Source organism: Hypomesus nipponensis, chromosome 19 (genome assembly GCF_054491055.1).
Source record: "Hypomesus nipponensis isolate SF chromosome 19, ASM5449105v1, whole genome shotgun sequence".
In the NCBI taxonomy this organism is placed as follows: Eukaryota; Metazoa; Chordata; class Actinopteri; order Osmeriformes; family Osmeridae; genus Hypomesus; species Hypomesus nipponensis.
The window spans coordinates 19,655,001-19,665,000 of record NC_140379.1 but is presented as its reverse complement, the minus strand read 5'-3'; the positions used below and the strand labels follow the sequence as shown (position 1 = coordinate 19,665,000).

At 46.9% G+C, this 10,000-nt stretch overlaps 33 non-coding genes and 2 pseudogenes across 33 annotated transcripts in view; all 35 read left to right on the top strand.

Moving 5' to 3' along the window:
- Positions 1-14: 14 nt before the first annotated feature.
- LOC146247491 (5S ribosomal RNA) lies at positions 15-133 on the top strand. The gene has a single exon (XR_014734017.1). It is a non-coding gene; the product is annotated as a 5S ribosomal RNA (ribosomal RNA).
- A 176-nt stretch (positions 134-309) lies between these two features.
- LOC146247490 (5S ribosomal RNA) lies at positions 310-428 on the top strand. Its single transcript, XR_014733205.1, has one exon. It is a non-coding gene; the product is annotated as a 5S ribosomal RNA (ribosomal RNA).
- Positions 429-598: 170 nt separating this feature from the next.
- On the top strand, positions 599-717 carry LOC146247489 (5S ribosomal RNA). Its single transcript, XR_014734006.1, has one exon. It is a non-coding gene; the product is annotated as a 5S ribosomal RNA (ribosomal RNA).
- A 170-nt stretch (positions 718-887) lies between these two features.
- Positions 888-1,006, top strand: LOC146247488 (5S ribosomal RNA). Its single transcript, XR_014733995.1, has one exon. It is a non-coding gene; the product is annotated as a 5S ribosomal RNA (ribosomal RNA).
- A 176-nt stretch (positions 1,007-1,182) lies between these two features.
- Positions 1,183-1,301, top strand: LOC146247487 (5S ribosomal RNA). The gene has a single exon (XR_014733204.1). It is a non-coding gene; the product is annotated as a 5S ribosomal RNA (ribosomal RNA).
- A 170-nt stretch (positions 1,302-1,471) lies between these two features.
- On the top strand, positions 1,472-1,590 carry LOC146247486 (5S ribosomal RNA). The gene has a single exon (XR_014733984.1). It is a non-coding gene; the product is annotated as a 5S ribosomal RNA (ribosomal RNA).
- A 182-nt stretch (positions 1,591-1,772) lies between these two features.
- On the top strand, positions 1,773-1,891 carry LOC146247485 (5S ribosomal RNA). Its single transcript, XR_014732993.1, has one exon. It is a non-coding gene; the product is annotated as a 5S ribosomal RNA (ribosomal RNA).
- A 170-nt stretch (positions 1,892-2,061) lies between these two features.
- On the top strand, positions 2,062-2,180 carry LOC146247484 (5S ribosomal RNA). The gene has a single exon (XR_014732991.1). It is a non-coding gene; the product is annotated as a 5S ribosomal RNA (ribosomal RNA).
- Positions 2,181-2,350: 170 nt separating this feature from the next.
- On the top strand, positions 2,351-2,469 carry LOC146247483 (5S ribosomal RNA). The gene has a single exon (XR_014732990.1). It is a non-coding gene; the product is annotated as a 5S ribosomal RNA (ribosomal RNA).
- Positions 2,470-2,645: 176 nt separating this feature from the next.
- LOC146247482 (5S ribosomal RNA) lies at positions 2,646-2,764 on the top strand. Its single transcript, XR_014732989.1, has one exon. It is a non-coding gene; the product is annotated as a 5S ribosomal RNA (ribosomal RNA).
- Positions 2,765-2,936: 172 nt separating this feature from the next.
- On the top strand, positions 2,937-3,055 carry LOC146247481 (5S ribosomal RNA). The gene has a single exon (XR_014733973.1). It is a non-coding gene; the product is annotated as a 5S ribosomal RNA (ribosomal RNA).
- A 174-nt stretch (positions 3,056-3,229) lies between these two features.
- On the top strand, positions 3,230-3,348 carry LOC146247480 (5S ribosomal RNA). The gene has a single exon (XR_014732988.1). It is a non-coding gene; the product is annotated as a 5S ribosomal RNA (ribosomal RNA).
- A 172-nt stretch (positions 3,349-3,520) lies between these two features.
- On the top strand, positions 3,521-3,639 carry LOC146247479 (5S ribosomal RNA). The gene has a single exon (XR_014733962.1). It is a non-coding gene; the product is annotated as a 5S ribosomal RNA (ribosomal RNA).
- Positions 3,640-3,811: 172 nt separating this feature from the next.
- Positions 3,812-3,930, top strand: LOC146247478 (5S ribosomal RNA). Its single transcript, XR_014733202.1, has one exon. It is a non-coding gene; the product is annotated as a 5S ribosomal RNA (ribosomal RNA).
- A 170-nt stretch (positions 3,931-4,100) lies between these two features.
- Positions 4,101-4,219, top strand: LOC146247477 (5S ribosomal RNA). The gene has a single exon (XR_014733951.1). It is a non-coding gene; the product is annotated as a 5S ribosomal RNA (ribosomal RNA).
- Positions 4,220-4,397: 178 nt separating this feature from the next.
- LOC146247476 (5S ribosomal RNA) lies at positions 4,398-4,516 on the top strand. Its single transcript, XR_014733201.1, has one exon. It is a non-coding gene; the product is annotated as a 5S ribosomal RNA (ribosomal RNA).
- Positions 4,517-4,686: 170 nt separating this feature from the next.
- On the top strand, positions 4,687-4,805 carry LOC146247475 (5S ribosomal RNA; annotated as a pseudogene).
- Positions 4,806-4,983: 178 nt separating this feature from the next.
- Positions 4,984-5,102, top strand: LOC146247474 (5S ribosomal RNA). Its single transcript, XR_014733939.1, has one exon. It is a non-coding gene; the product is annotated as a 5S ribosomal RNA (ribosomal RNA).
- A 170-nt stretch (positions 5,103-5,272) lies between these two features.
- Positions 5,273-5,391, top strand: LOC146247473 (5S ribosomal RNA). Its single transcript, XR_014733928.1, has one exon. It is a non-coding gene; the product is annotated as a 5S ribosomal RNA (ribosomal RNA).
- A 170-nt stretch (positions 5,392-5,561) lies between these two features.
- LOC146247472 (5S ribosomal RNA) lies at positions 5,562-5,680 on the top strand. Its single transcript, XR_014733917.1, has one exon. It is a non-coding gene; the product is annotated as a 5S ribosomal RNA (ribosomal RNA).
- Positions 5,681-5,858: 178 nt separating this feature from the next.
- LOC146247471 (5S ribosomal RNA) lies at positions 5,859-5,977 on the top strand. The gene has a single exon (XR_014733200.1). It is a non-coding gene; the product is annotated as a 5S ribosomal RNA (ribosomal RNA).
- Positions 5,978-6,147: 170 nt separating this feature from the next.
- Positions 6,148-6,266, top strand: LOC146247470 (5S ribosomal RNA). The gene has a single exon (XR_014733906.1). It is a non-coding gene; the product is annotated as a 5S ribosomal RNA (ribosomal RNA).
- A 176-nt stretch (positions 6,267-6,442) lies between these two features.
- On the top strand, positions 6,443-6,561 carry LOC146247469 (5S ribosomal RNA). Its single transcript, XR_014733199.1, has one exon. It is a non-coding gene; the product is annotated as a 5S ribosomal RNA (ribosomal RNA).
- A 170-nt stretch (positions 6,562-6,731) lies between these two features.
- On the top strand, positions 6,732-6,850 carry LOC146247468 (5S ribosomal RNA). Its single transcript, XR_014733501.1, has one exon. It is a non-coding gene; the product is annotated as a 5S ribosomal RNA (ribosomal RNA).
- Positions 6,851-7,022: 172 nt separating this feature from the next.
- On the top strand, positions 7,023-7,141 carry LOC146247467 (5S ribosomal RNA). Its single transcript, XR_014733198.1, has one exon. It is a non-coding gene; the product is annotated as a 5S ribosomal RNA (ribosomal RNA).
- Positions 7,142-7,311: 170 nt separating this feature from the next.
- LOC146247466 (5S ribosomal RNA) lies at positions 7,312-7,430 on the top strand. The gene has a single exon (XR_014733389.1). It is a non-coding gene; the product is annotated as a 5S ribosomal RNA (ribosomal RNA).
- A 172-nt stretch (positions 7,431-7,602) lies between these two features.
- Positions 7,603-7,721, top strand: LOC146247465 (5S ribosomal RNA). Its single transcript, XR_014733197.1, has one exon. It is a non-coding gene; the product is annotated as a 5S ribosomal RNA (ribosomal RNA).
- Positions 7,722-7,891: 170 nt separating this feature from the next.
- On the top strand, positions 7,892-8,010 carry LOC146247464 (5S ribosomal RNA). The gene has a single exon (XR_014733895.1). It is a non-coding gene; the product is annotated as a 5S ribosomal RNA (ribosomal RNA).
- Positions 8,011-8,182: 172 nt separating this feature from the next.
- LOC146247463 (5S ribosomal RNA) lies at positions 8,183-8,301 on the top strand. Its single transcript, XR_014733884.1, has one exon. It is a non-coding gene; the product is annotated as a 5S ribosomal RNA (ribosomal RNA).
- A 178-nt stretch (positions 8,302-8,479) lies between these two features.
- On the top strand, positions 8,480-8,598 carry LOC146247462 (5S ribosomal RNA). Its single transcript, XR_014733196.1, has one exon. It is a non-coding gene; the product is annotated as a 5S ribosomal RNA (ribosomal RNA).
- Positions 8,599-8,768: 170 nt separating this feature from the next.
- Positions 8,769-8,887, top strand: LOC146247461 (5S ribosomal RNA; annotated as a pseudogene).
- Positions 8,888-9,061: 174 nt separating this feature from the next.
- LOC146247460 (5S ribosomal RNA) lies at positions 9,062-9,180 on the top strand. Its single transcript, XR_014733873.1, has one exon. It is a non-coding gene; the product is annotated as a 5S ribosomal RNA (ribosomal RNA).
- A 170-nt stretch (positions 9,181-9,350) lies between these two features.
- On the top strand, positions 9,351-9,469 carry LOC146247459 (5S ribosomal RNA). The gene has a single exon (XR_014732987.1). It is a non-coding gene; the product is annotated as a 5S ribosomal RNA (ribosomal RNA).
- Positions 9,470-9,641: 172 nt separating this feature from the next.
- LOC146247458 (5S ribosomal RNA) lies at positions 9,642-9,760 on the top strand. The gene has a single exon (XR_014732498.1). It is a non-coding gene; the product is annotated as a 5S ribosomal RNA (ribosomal RNA).
- Positions 9,761-9,930: 170 nt separating this feature from the next.
- Positions 9,931-10,000, top strand: part of LOC146247457 (5S ribosomal RNA) — a 119-nt gene continuing 49 nt past the window's right edge. The window contains exon 1 of the ribosomal RNA XR_014732986.1: positions 9,931-10,000. This exon is cut by the window's right edge and continues 49 nt beyond it. This is a non-coding gene — a ribosomal RNA (5S ribosomal RNA).

The following is a 10,000-nucleotide window of genomic DNA, read 5'->3' as shown; positions in this document are numbered from 1 at the left end:
GTTGTCAACTTATTTCGTACGGCCATACCAGCCTGGCAACGCCCGATCTCGTCTGATCTCGGAAGCTAAGCAGGGTCGGGCCTGGTTAGTACTTGGATGGGAGACCGCCTGGGAATACCAGGTGCTGTATGCTCTTTTGCTCATTCACTTAGAAACTGAAATCTTGCAATATGCACAAGTAGTCCTTCATGAAAGGGGCTGGAAGCTGTTTTCATTTTGACACGAGAGAGAGAGAGAGAGAGAGACCACCTTGCATTGTCAATTGCTAAATCTGTATATGGATAAGTAGCCTATGGTTGTCAACTTATTTCGTACGGCCATACCAGCCTGGCAACGCCCGATCTCGTTTGATCTCGGAAGCTAAGCAGGGTCGGGCCTGGTTAGTACTTGGATGGGAGACCGCTTGGGAATACCAGGTGCTGTATGCTCTTTTGCTCATTCACTTAGAAACTGAAATCTTGCAATATGCACAAGTAGTCCTTCATGAAAGGGGCTGGAAGCTGTTTTCATTTTGACACGAGAGAGAGAGAGAGACCACCTTGCATTGTCAATTGCTAAATCTGTATATGGATAAGTAGCCTATGGTTGTCAACTTATTTCGTACGGCCATACCAGCCTGGCAACGCCCGATCTCGTCTGATCTCGGAAGCTAAGCAGGGTCGGGCCTGGTTAGTACTTGGATGGGAGACCGCCTGGGAATACCAGGTGCTGTATGCTCTTTTGCTCATTCACTTAGAAACTGACATCTTGCAATATGCACAAGTAGTCCTTCATGAAAGGGGCTGGAAGCTGTTTTCATTTTGACACGAGAGAGAGAGAGAGACCACCTTGCATTGTCAATTGCTAAATCTGTATATGGATAAGTAGCCTATGGTTGTCAACTTATTTCGTACGGCCATACCAGCCTGGCAACGCCCGATCTCGTCTGATCTCGGAAGCTAAGCAGGGTCGGGCCTGGTTAGTACTTGGATGGGAGACCGCCTGGGAATACCAGGTGCTGTATGCTCTTTTGCTCATTCACTTAGAAACTGAAATCTTGCAATATGCACAAGTAGTCCTTCATGAAAGGGGCTGGAAGCTGTTTTCATTTTGACACGAGAGAGAGAGAGAGAGAGAGACCACCTTGCATTGTCAATTGCTAAATCTGTATATGGATAAGTAGCCTATGGTTGTCAACTTATTTCGTACGGCCATACCAGCCTGGCAACGCCCGATCTCGTTTGATCTCGGAAGCTAAGCAGGGTCGGGCCTGGTTAGTACTTGGATGGGAGACCGCTTGGGAATACCAGGTGCTGTATGCTCTTTTGCTCATTCACTTAGAAACTGAAATCTTGCAATATGCACAAGTAGTCCTTCATGAAAGGGGCTGGAAGCTGTTTTCATTTTGACACGAGAGAGAGAGAGAGACCACCTTGCATTGTCAATTGCTAAATCTGTATATGGATAAGTAGCCTATGGTTGTCAACTTATTTCGTACGGCCATACCAGCCTGGCAACGCCCGATCTCGTCTGATCTCGGAAGCTAAGCAGGGTCGGGCCTGGTTAGTACTTGGATGGGAGACCGCCTGGGAATACCAGGTGCTGTATGCTCTTTTGCTCATTCACTTAGAAACTGAAATCTTGCAATATGCACAAGTAGTCCTTCATGAAAGGGGCTGGAAGCTGTTTTCATTTTGACACGAGAGAGAGAGAGAGAGAGAGAGAGAGACCACCTTGCATTGTCAATTGCTAAATCTGTATATGGATAAGTAGCCTATGGTTGTCAACTTATTTCGTACGGCCATACCAGCCTGGCAACGCCCGATCTCGTCTGATCTCGGAAGCTAAGCAGGGTCGGGCCTGGTTAGTACTTGGATGGGAGACCGCTTGGGAATACCAGGTGCTGTATGCTCTTTTGCTCATTCACTTAGAAACTGAAATCTTGCAATATGCACAAGTAGTCCTTCATGAAAGGGGCTGGAAGCTGTTTTCATTTTGACACGAGAGAGAGAGAGAGACCACCTTGCATTGTCAATTGCTAAATCTGTATATGGATAAGTAGCCTATGGTTGTCAACTTATTTCGTACGGCCATACCAGCCTGGCAACGCCCGATCTCGTCTGATCTCGGAAGCTAAGCAGGGTCGGGCCTGGTTAGTACTTGGATGGGAGACCGCTTGGGAATACCAGGTGCTGTATGCTCTTTTGCTCATTCACTTAGAAACTGAAATCTTGCAATATGCACAAGTAGTCCTTCATGAAAGGGGCTGGAAGCTGTTTTCATTTTGACACGAGAGAGAGAGAGAGACCACCTTGCATTGTCAATTGCTAAATCTGTATATGGATAAGTAGCCTATGGTTGTCAACTTATTTCGTACGGCCATACCAGCCTGGCAACGCCCGATCTCGTCTGATCTCGGAAGCTAAGCAGGGTCGGGCCTGGTTAGTACTTGGATGGGAGACCGCTTGGGAATACCAGGTGCTGTATGCTCTTTTGCTCATTCACTTAGAAACTGAAATCTTGCAATATGCACAAGTAGTCCTTCATGAAAGGGGCTGGAAGCTGTTTTCATTTTGACACGAGAGAGAGAGAGAGAGAGAGACCACCTTGCATTGTCAATTGCTAAATCTGTATATGGATAAGTAGCCTATGGTTGTCAACTTATTTCGTACGGCCATACCAGCCTGGCAACGCCCGATCTCGTCTGATCTCGGAAGCTAAGCAGGGTCGGGCCTGGTTAGTACTTGGATGGGAGACCGCTTGGGAATACCAGGTGCTGTATGCTCTTTTGCTCATTCACTTAGAAACTGAAATCTTGCAATATGCACAAGTAGTCCTTCATGAAAGGGGCTGGAAGCTGTTTTCATTTTGACACGAGAGAGAGAGAGAGAGACCACCTTGCATTGTCAATTGCTAAATCTGTATATGGATAAGTAGCCTATGGTTGTCAACTTATTTCGTACGGCCATACCAGCCTGGCAACGCCCGATCTCGTCTGATCTCGGAAGCTAAGCAGGGTCGGGCCTGGTTAGTACTTGGATGGGAGACCGCCTGGGAATACCAGGTGCTGTATGCTCTTTTGCTCATTCACTTAGAAACTGAAATCTTGCAATATGCACAAGTAGTCCTTCATGAAAGGGGCTGGAAGCTGTTTTCATTTTGACACGAGAGAGAGAGAGAGAGAGACCACCTTGCATTGTCAATTGCTAAATCTGTATATGGATAAGTAGCCTATGGTTGTCAACTTATTTCGTACGGCCATACCAGCCTGGCAACGCCCGATCTCGTCTGATCTCGGAAGCTAAGCAGGGTCGGGCCTGGTTAGTACTTGGATGGGAGACCGCTTGGGAATACCAGGTGCTGTATGCTCTTTTGCTCATTCACTTAGAAACTGAAATCTTGCAATATGCACAAGTAGTCCTTCATGAAAGGGGCTGGAAGCTGTTTTCATTTTGACACGAGAGAGAGAGAGAGAGACCACCTTGCATTGTCAATTGCTAAATCTTTATATGGATAAGTAGCCTATGGTTGTCAACTTATTTCGTACGGCCATACCAGCCTGGCAACGCCCGATCTCGTCTGATCTCGGAAGCTAAGCAGGGTCGGGCCTGGTTAGTACTTGGATGGGAGACCGCCTGGGAATACCAGGTGCTGTATGCTCTTTTGCTCATTCACTTAGAAACTGAAATCTTGCAATATGCACAAGTAGTCCTTCATGAAAGGGGCTGGAAGCTGTTTTCATTTTGACACGAGAGAGAGAGAGAGAGACCACCTTGCATTGTCAATTGCTAAATCTGTATATGGATAAGTAGCCTATGGTTGTCAACTTATTTCGTACGGCCATACCAGCCTGGCAACGCCCGATCTCGTTTGATCTCGGAAGCTAAGCAGGGTCGGGCCTGGTTAGTACTTGGATGGGAGACCGCTTGGGAATACCAGGTGCTGTATGCTCTTTTGCTCATTCACTTAGAAACTGAAATCTTGCAATATGCACAAGTAGTCCTTCATGAAAGGGGCTGGAAGCTGTTTTCATTTTGACACGAGAGAGAGAGAGAGACCACCTTGCATTGTCAATTGCTAAATCTGTATATGGATAAGTAGCCTATGGTTGTCAACTTATTTCGTACGGCCATACCAGCCTGGCAACGCCCGATCTCGTCTGATCTCGGAAGCTAAGCAGGGTCGGGCCTGGTTAGTACTTGGATGGGAGACCGCCTGGGAATACCAGGTGCTGTATGCTCTTTTGCTCATTCACTTAGAAACTGAAATCTTGCAATATGCACAAGTAGTCCTTCATGAAAGGGGCTGGAAGCTGTTTTCATTTTGACACGAGAGAGAGAGAGAGAGAGAGAGACCACCTTGCATTGTCAATTGCTAAATCTGTATATGGATAAGTAGCCTATGGTTGTCAACTTATTTCGTACGGCCATACCAGCCTGGCAACGCCCGATCTCGTTTGATCTCGGAAGCTAAGCAGGGTCGGGCCTGGTTAGTACTTGGATGGGAGACCGCTTGGGAATACCAGGTGCTGTATGCTCTTTTGCTCATTCACTTAGAAACTGAAATCTTGCAATATGCACAAGTAGTCCTCCATGAAAGGGGCTGGAAGCTGTTTTCATTTTGACACGAGAGAGAGAGAGAGACCACCTTGCATTGTCAATTGCTAAATCTGTATATGGATAAGTAGCCTATGGTTGTCAACTTATTTTGTACGGCCATACCAGCCTGGCAACGCCCGATCTCGTCTGATCTCGGAAGCTAAGCAGGGTCGGGCCTGGTTAGTACTTTGATGGGAGACGGCCTGGGAATACCAGGTGCTGTATGCTCTTTTGCTCATTCACTTAGAAACTGAAATCTTGCAATATGCACAAGTAGTCCTTCATGAAAGGGGCTGGAAGCTGTTTTCATTTTGACACGAGAGAGAGAGAGAGAGAGAGAGACTACCTTGCATTGTCAATTGCTAAATCTGTATATGGATAAGTAGCCTATGGTTGTCAACTTATTTCGTACGGCCATACCAGCCTGGCAACGCCCGATCTCGTCTGATCTCGGAAGCTAAGCAGGGTCGGGCCTGGTTAGTACTTGGATGGGAGACCGCCTGGGAATACCAGGTGCTGTATGCTCTTTTGCTCATTCACTTAGAAACTGACATCTTGCAATATGCACAAGAAGTCCTTCATGAAAGGGGCTGGAAGCTGTTTTCATTTTGACACGAGAGAGAGAGAGAGACCACCTTGCATTGTCAATTGCTAAATCTGTATATGGATAAGTAGCCTATGGTTGTCAACTTATTTCGTACGGCCATACCAGCCTGGCAACGCCCGATCTCGTCTGATCTCGGAAGCTAAGCAGGGTCGGGCCTGGTTAGTACTTGGATGGGAGACCGCCTGGGAATACCAGGTGCTGTATGCTCTTTTGCTCATTCACTTAGAAACTGAAATCTTGCAATATGCACAAGTAGTCCTTCATGAAAGGGGCTGGAAGCTGTTTTCATTTTGACACGAGAGAGAGAGAGAGACCACCTTGCATTGTCAATTGCTAAATCTGTATATGGATAAGTAGCCTATGGTTGTCAACTTATTTCGTACGGCCATACCAGCCTGGCAACGCCCGATCTCGTCTGATCTCGGAAGCTAAGCAGGGTCGGGCCTGGTTAGTACTTGGATGGGAGACCGCCTGGGAATACCAGGTGCTGTATGCTCTTTTGCTCATTCACTTAGAAACTGAAATCTTGCAATATGCACAAGTAGTCCTTCATGAAAGGGGCTGGAAGCTGTTTTCATTTTGACACGAGAGAGAGAGAGAGAGAGAGAGACCACCTTGCATTGTCAATTGCTAAATCTGTATATGGATAAGTAGCCTATGGTTGTCAACTTATTTCGTACGGCCATACCAGCCTGGCAACGCCCGATCTCGTTTGATCTCGGAAGCTAAGCAGGGTCGGGCCTGGTTAGTACTTGGATGGGAGACCGCTTGGGAATACCAGGTGCTGTATGCTCTTTTGCTCATTCACTTAGAAACTGAAATCTTGCAATATGCACAAGTAGTCCTTCATGAAAGGGGCTGGAAGCTGTTTTCATTTTGACACGAGAGAGAGAGAGAGACCACCTTGCATTGTCAATTGCTAAATCTGTATATGGATAAGTAGCCTATGGTTGTCAACTTATTTCGTACGGCCATACCAGCCTGGCAACGCCCGATCTCGTCTGATCTCGGAAGCTAAGCAGGGTCGGGCCTGGTTAGTACTTGGATGGGAGACCGCCTGGGAATACCAGGTGCTGTATGCTCTTTTGCTCATTCACTTAGAAACTGAAATCTTGCAATATGCACAAGTAGTCCTTCATGAAAGGGGCTGGAAGCTGTTTTCATTTTGACACGAGAGAGAGAGAGAGAGAGAGACCACCTTGCATTGTCAATTGCTAAATCTGTATATGGATAAGTAGCCTATGGTTGTCAACTTATTTCGTACGGCCATACCAGCCTGGCAACGCCCGATCTCGTTTGATCTCGGAAGCTAAGCAGGGTCGGGCCTGGTTAGTACTTGGATGGGAGACCGCTTGGGAATACCAGGTGCTGTATGCTCTTTTGCTCATTCACTTAGAAACTGAAATCTTGCAATATGCACAAGTAGTCCTTCATGAAAGGGGCTGGAAGCTGTTTTCATTTTGACACGAGAGAGAGAGAGAGACCACCTTGCATTGTCAATTGCTAAATCTGTATATGGATAAGTAGCCTATGGTTGTCAACTTATTTCGTACGGCCATACCAGCCTGGCAACGCCCGATCTCGTCTGATCTCGGAAGCTAAGCAGGGTCGGGCCTGGTTAGTACTTGGATGGGAGACCGCCTGGGAATACCAGGTGCTGTATGGTCTTTTGCTCATTCACTTAGAAACTGAAATCTTGCAATATGCACAAGTAGTCCTTCATGAAAGGGGCTGGAAGCTGTTTTCATTTTGACACGAGAGAGAGAGAGAGAGACCACCTTGCATTGTCAATTGCTAAATCTGTATATGGATAAGTAGCCTATGGTTGTCAACTTATTTCGTACGGCCATACCAGCCTGGCAACGCCCGATCTCGTTTGATCTCGGAAGCTAAGCAGGGTCGGGCCTGGTTAGTACTTGGATGGGAGACCGCTTGGGAATACCAGGTGCTGTATGCTCTTTTGCTCATTCACTTAGAAACTGAAATCTTGCAATATGCACAAGTAGTCCTTCATGAAAGGGGCTGGAAGCTGTTTTCATTTTGACACGAGAGAGAGAGAGAGACCACCTTGCATTGTCAATTGCTAAATCTGTATATGGATAAGTAGCCTATGGTTGTCAACTTATTTCGTACGGCCATACCAGCCTGGCAACGCCCGATCTCGTCTGATCTCGGAAGCTAAGCAGGGTCGGGCCTGGTTAGTACTTGGATGGGAGACCGCCTGGGAATACCAGGTGCTGTATGGTCTTTTGCTCATTCACTTAGAAACTGAAATCTTGCAATATGCACAAGTAGTCCTTCATGAAAGGGGCTGGAAGCTGTTTTCATTTTGACACGAGAGAGAGAGAGAGAGACCACCTTGCATTGTCAATTGCTAAATCTGTATATGGATAAGTAGCCTATGGTTGTCAACTTATTTCGTACGGCCATACCAGCCTGGCAACGCCCGATCTCGTTTGATCTCGGAAGCTAAGCAGGGTCGGGCCTGGTTAGTACTTGGATGGGAGACCGCTTGGGAATACCAGGTGCTGTATGCTCTTTTGCTCATTCACTTAGAAACTGAAATCTTGCAATATGCACAAGTAGTCCTTCATGAAAGGGGCTGGAAGCTGTTTTCATTTTGACACGAGAGAGAGAGAGAGACCACCTTGCATTGTCAATTGCTAAATCTGTATATGGATAAGTAGCCTATGGTTGTCAACTTATTTCGTACGGCCATACCAGCCTGGCAACGCCCGATCTCGTCTGATCTCGGAAGCTAAGCAGGGTCGGGCCTGGTTAGTACTTGGATGGGAGACCGCCTGGGAATACCAGGTGCTGTATGCTCTTTTGCTCATTCACTTAGAAACTGACATCTTGCAATATGCACAAGTAGTCCTTCATGAAAGGGGCTGGAAGCTGTTTTCATTTTGACACGAGAGAGAGAGAGAGAGACCACCTTGCATTGTCAATTGCTAAATCTGTATATGGATAAGTAGCCTATGGTTGTCAACTTATTTCGTACGGCCATACCAGCCTGGCAACGCCCGATCTCGTCTGATCTCGGAAGCTAAGCAGGGTCGGGCCTGGTTAGTACTTGGATGGGAGACCGCCTGGGAATACCAGGTGCTGTATGCTCTTTTGCTCATTCACTTAGAAACTGAAATCTTGCAATATGCACAAGTAGTCCTTCATGAAAGGGGCTGGAAGCTGTTTTCATTTTGACACGAGAGAGAGAGAGAGATAGAGAGACCACCTTGCATTGTCAATTGCTAAATCTGTATATGGATAAGTAGCCTATGGTTGTCAAATTATTTCGTACGGCCATACCAGCCTGGCAACGCCCGATCTCGTTTGATCTCGGAAGCTAAGCAGGGTCGGGCCTGGTTAGTACTTGGATGGGAGACCGCTTGGGAATACCAGGTGCTGTATGCTCTTTTGCTCATTCACTTAGAAACTGAAATCTTGCAATATGCACAAGTAGTCCTTCATGAAAGGGGCTGGAAGCTGTTTTCATTTTGACACGAGAGAGAGAGAGAGACCACCTTGCATTGTCAATTGCTAAATCTGTATATGGATAAGTAGCCTATGGTTGTCAACTTATTTTGTACGGCCATACCAGCCTGGCAACGCCCGATCTCGTCTGATCTCGGAAGCTAAGCAGGGTCGGGCCTGGTTAGTACTTTGATGGGAGACGGCCTGGGAATACCAGGTGCTGTATGCTCTTTTGCTCATTCACTTAGAAACTGAAATCTTGCAATATGCACAAGTAGTCCTTCATGAAAGGGGCTGGAAGCTGTTTTCATTTTGACACGAGAGAGAGAGAGAGAGAGACTACCTTGCATTGTCAATTGCTAAATCTGTATATGGATAAGTAGCCTATGGTTGTCAACTTATTTCGTACGGCCATACCAGCCTGGCAACGCCCGATCTCGTCTGATCTCGGAAGCTAAGCAGGGTCGGGCCTGGTTAGTACTTGGATGGGAGACCGCCTGGGAATACCAGGTGCTGTATGCTCTTTTGCTCATTCACTTAGAAACTGACATCTTGCAATATGCACAAGAAGTCCTTCATGAAAGGGGCTGGAAGCTGTTTTCATTTTGACACGAGAGAGAGAGAGAGACCACCTTGCATTGTCAATTGCTAAATCTGTATATGGATAAGTAGCCTATGGTTGTCAACTTATTTCGTACGGCCATACCAGCCTGGCAACGCCCGATCTCGTCTGATCTCGGAAGCTAAGCAGGGTCGGGCCTGGTTAGTACTTGGATGGGAGACCGCTTGGGAATACCAGGTGCTGTATGCTCTTTTGCTCATTCACTTAGAAACTGAAATCTTGCAATATGCACAAGTAGTCCTTCATGAAAGGGGCTGGAAGCTGTTTTCATTTTGACACGAGAGAGAGAGAGAGAGACCACCTTTCATTGTCAATTGCTAAATCTGTATATGGATAAGTAGCCTATGGTTGTCAACTTATTTCGTACGGCCATACCAGCCTGGCAACGCCCGATCTCGTCTGATCTCGGAAGTTAAGCAGGGTCGGGCCTGGTTAGTACTTGGATGGGAGACCGCCTGGGAATACCAGGTGCTGTATGCTCTTTTGCTCATTCACTTAGAAACTGAAATCTTGCAATATGCACAAGTAGTCCTTCATGAAAGGGGCTGGAAGCTGTTTTCATTTTGACACGAGAGAGAGAGAGAGACCACCTTGCATTGTCAATTGCTAAATCTGTATATGGATAAGTAGCCTATGGTTGTCAACTTATTTCGTACGGCCATACCAGCCTGGCAACGCCCGATCTCGTCTGATCTCGGAAGCTAAGCAGGGTCGGGCCTG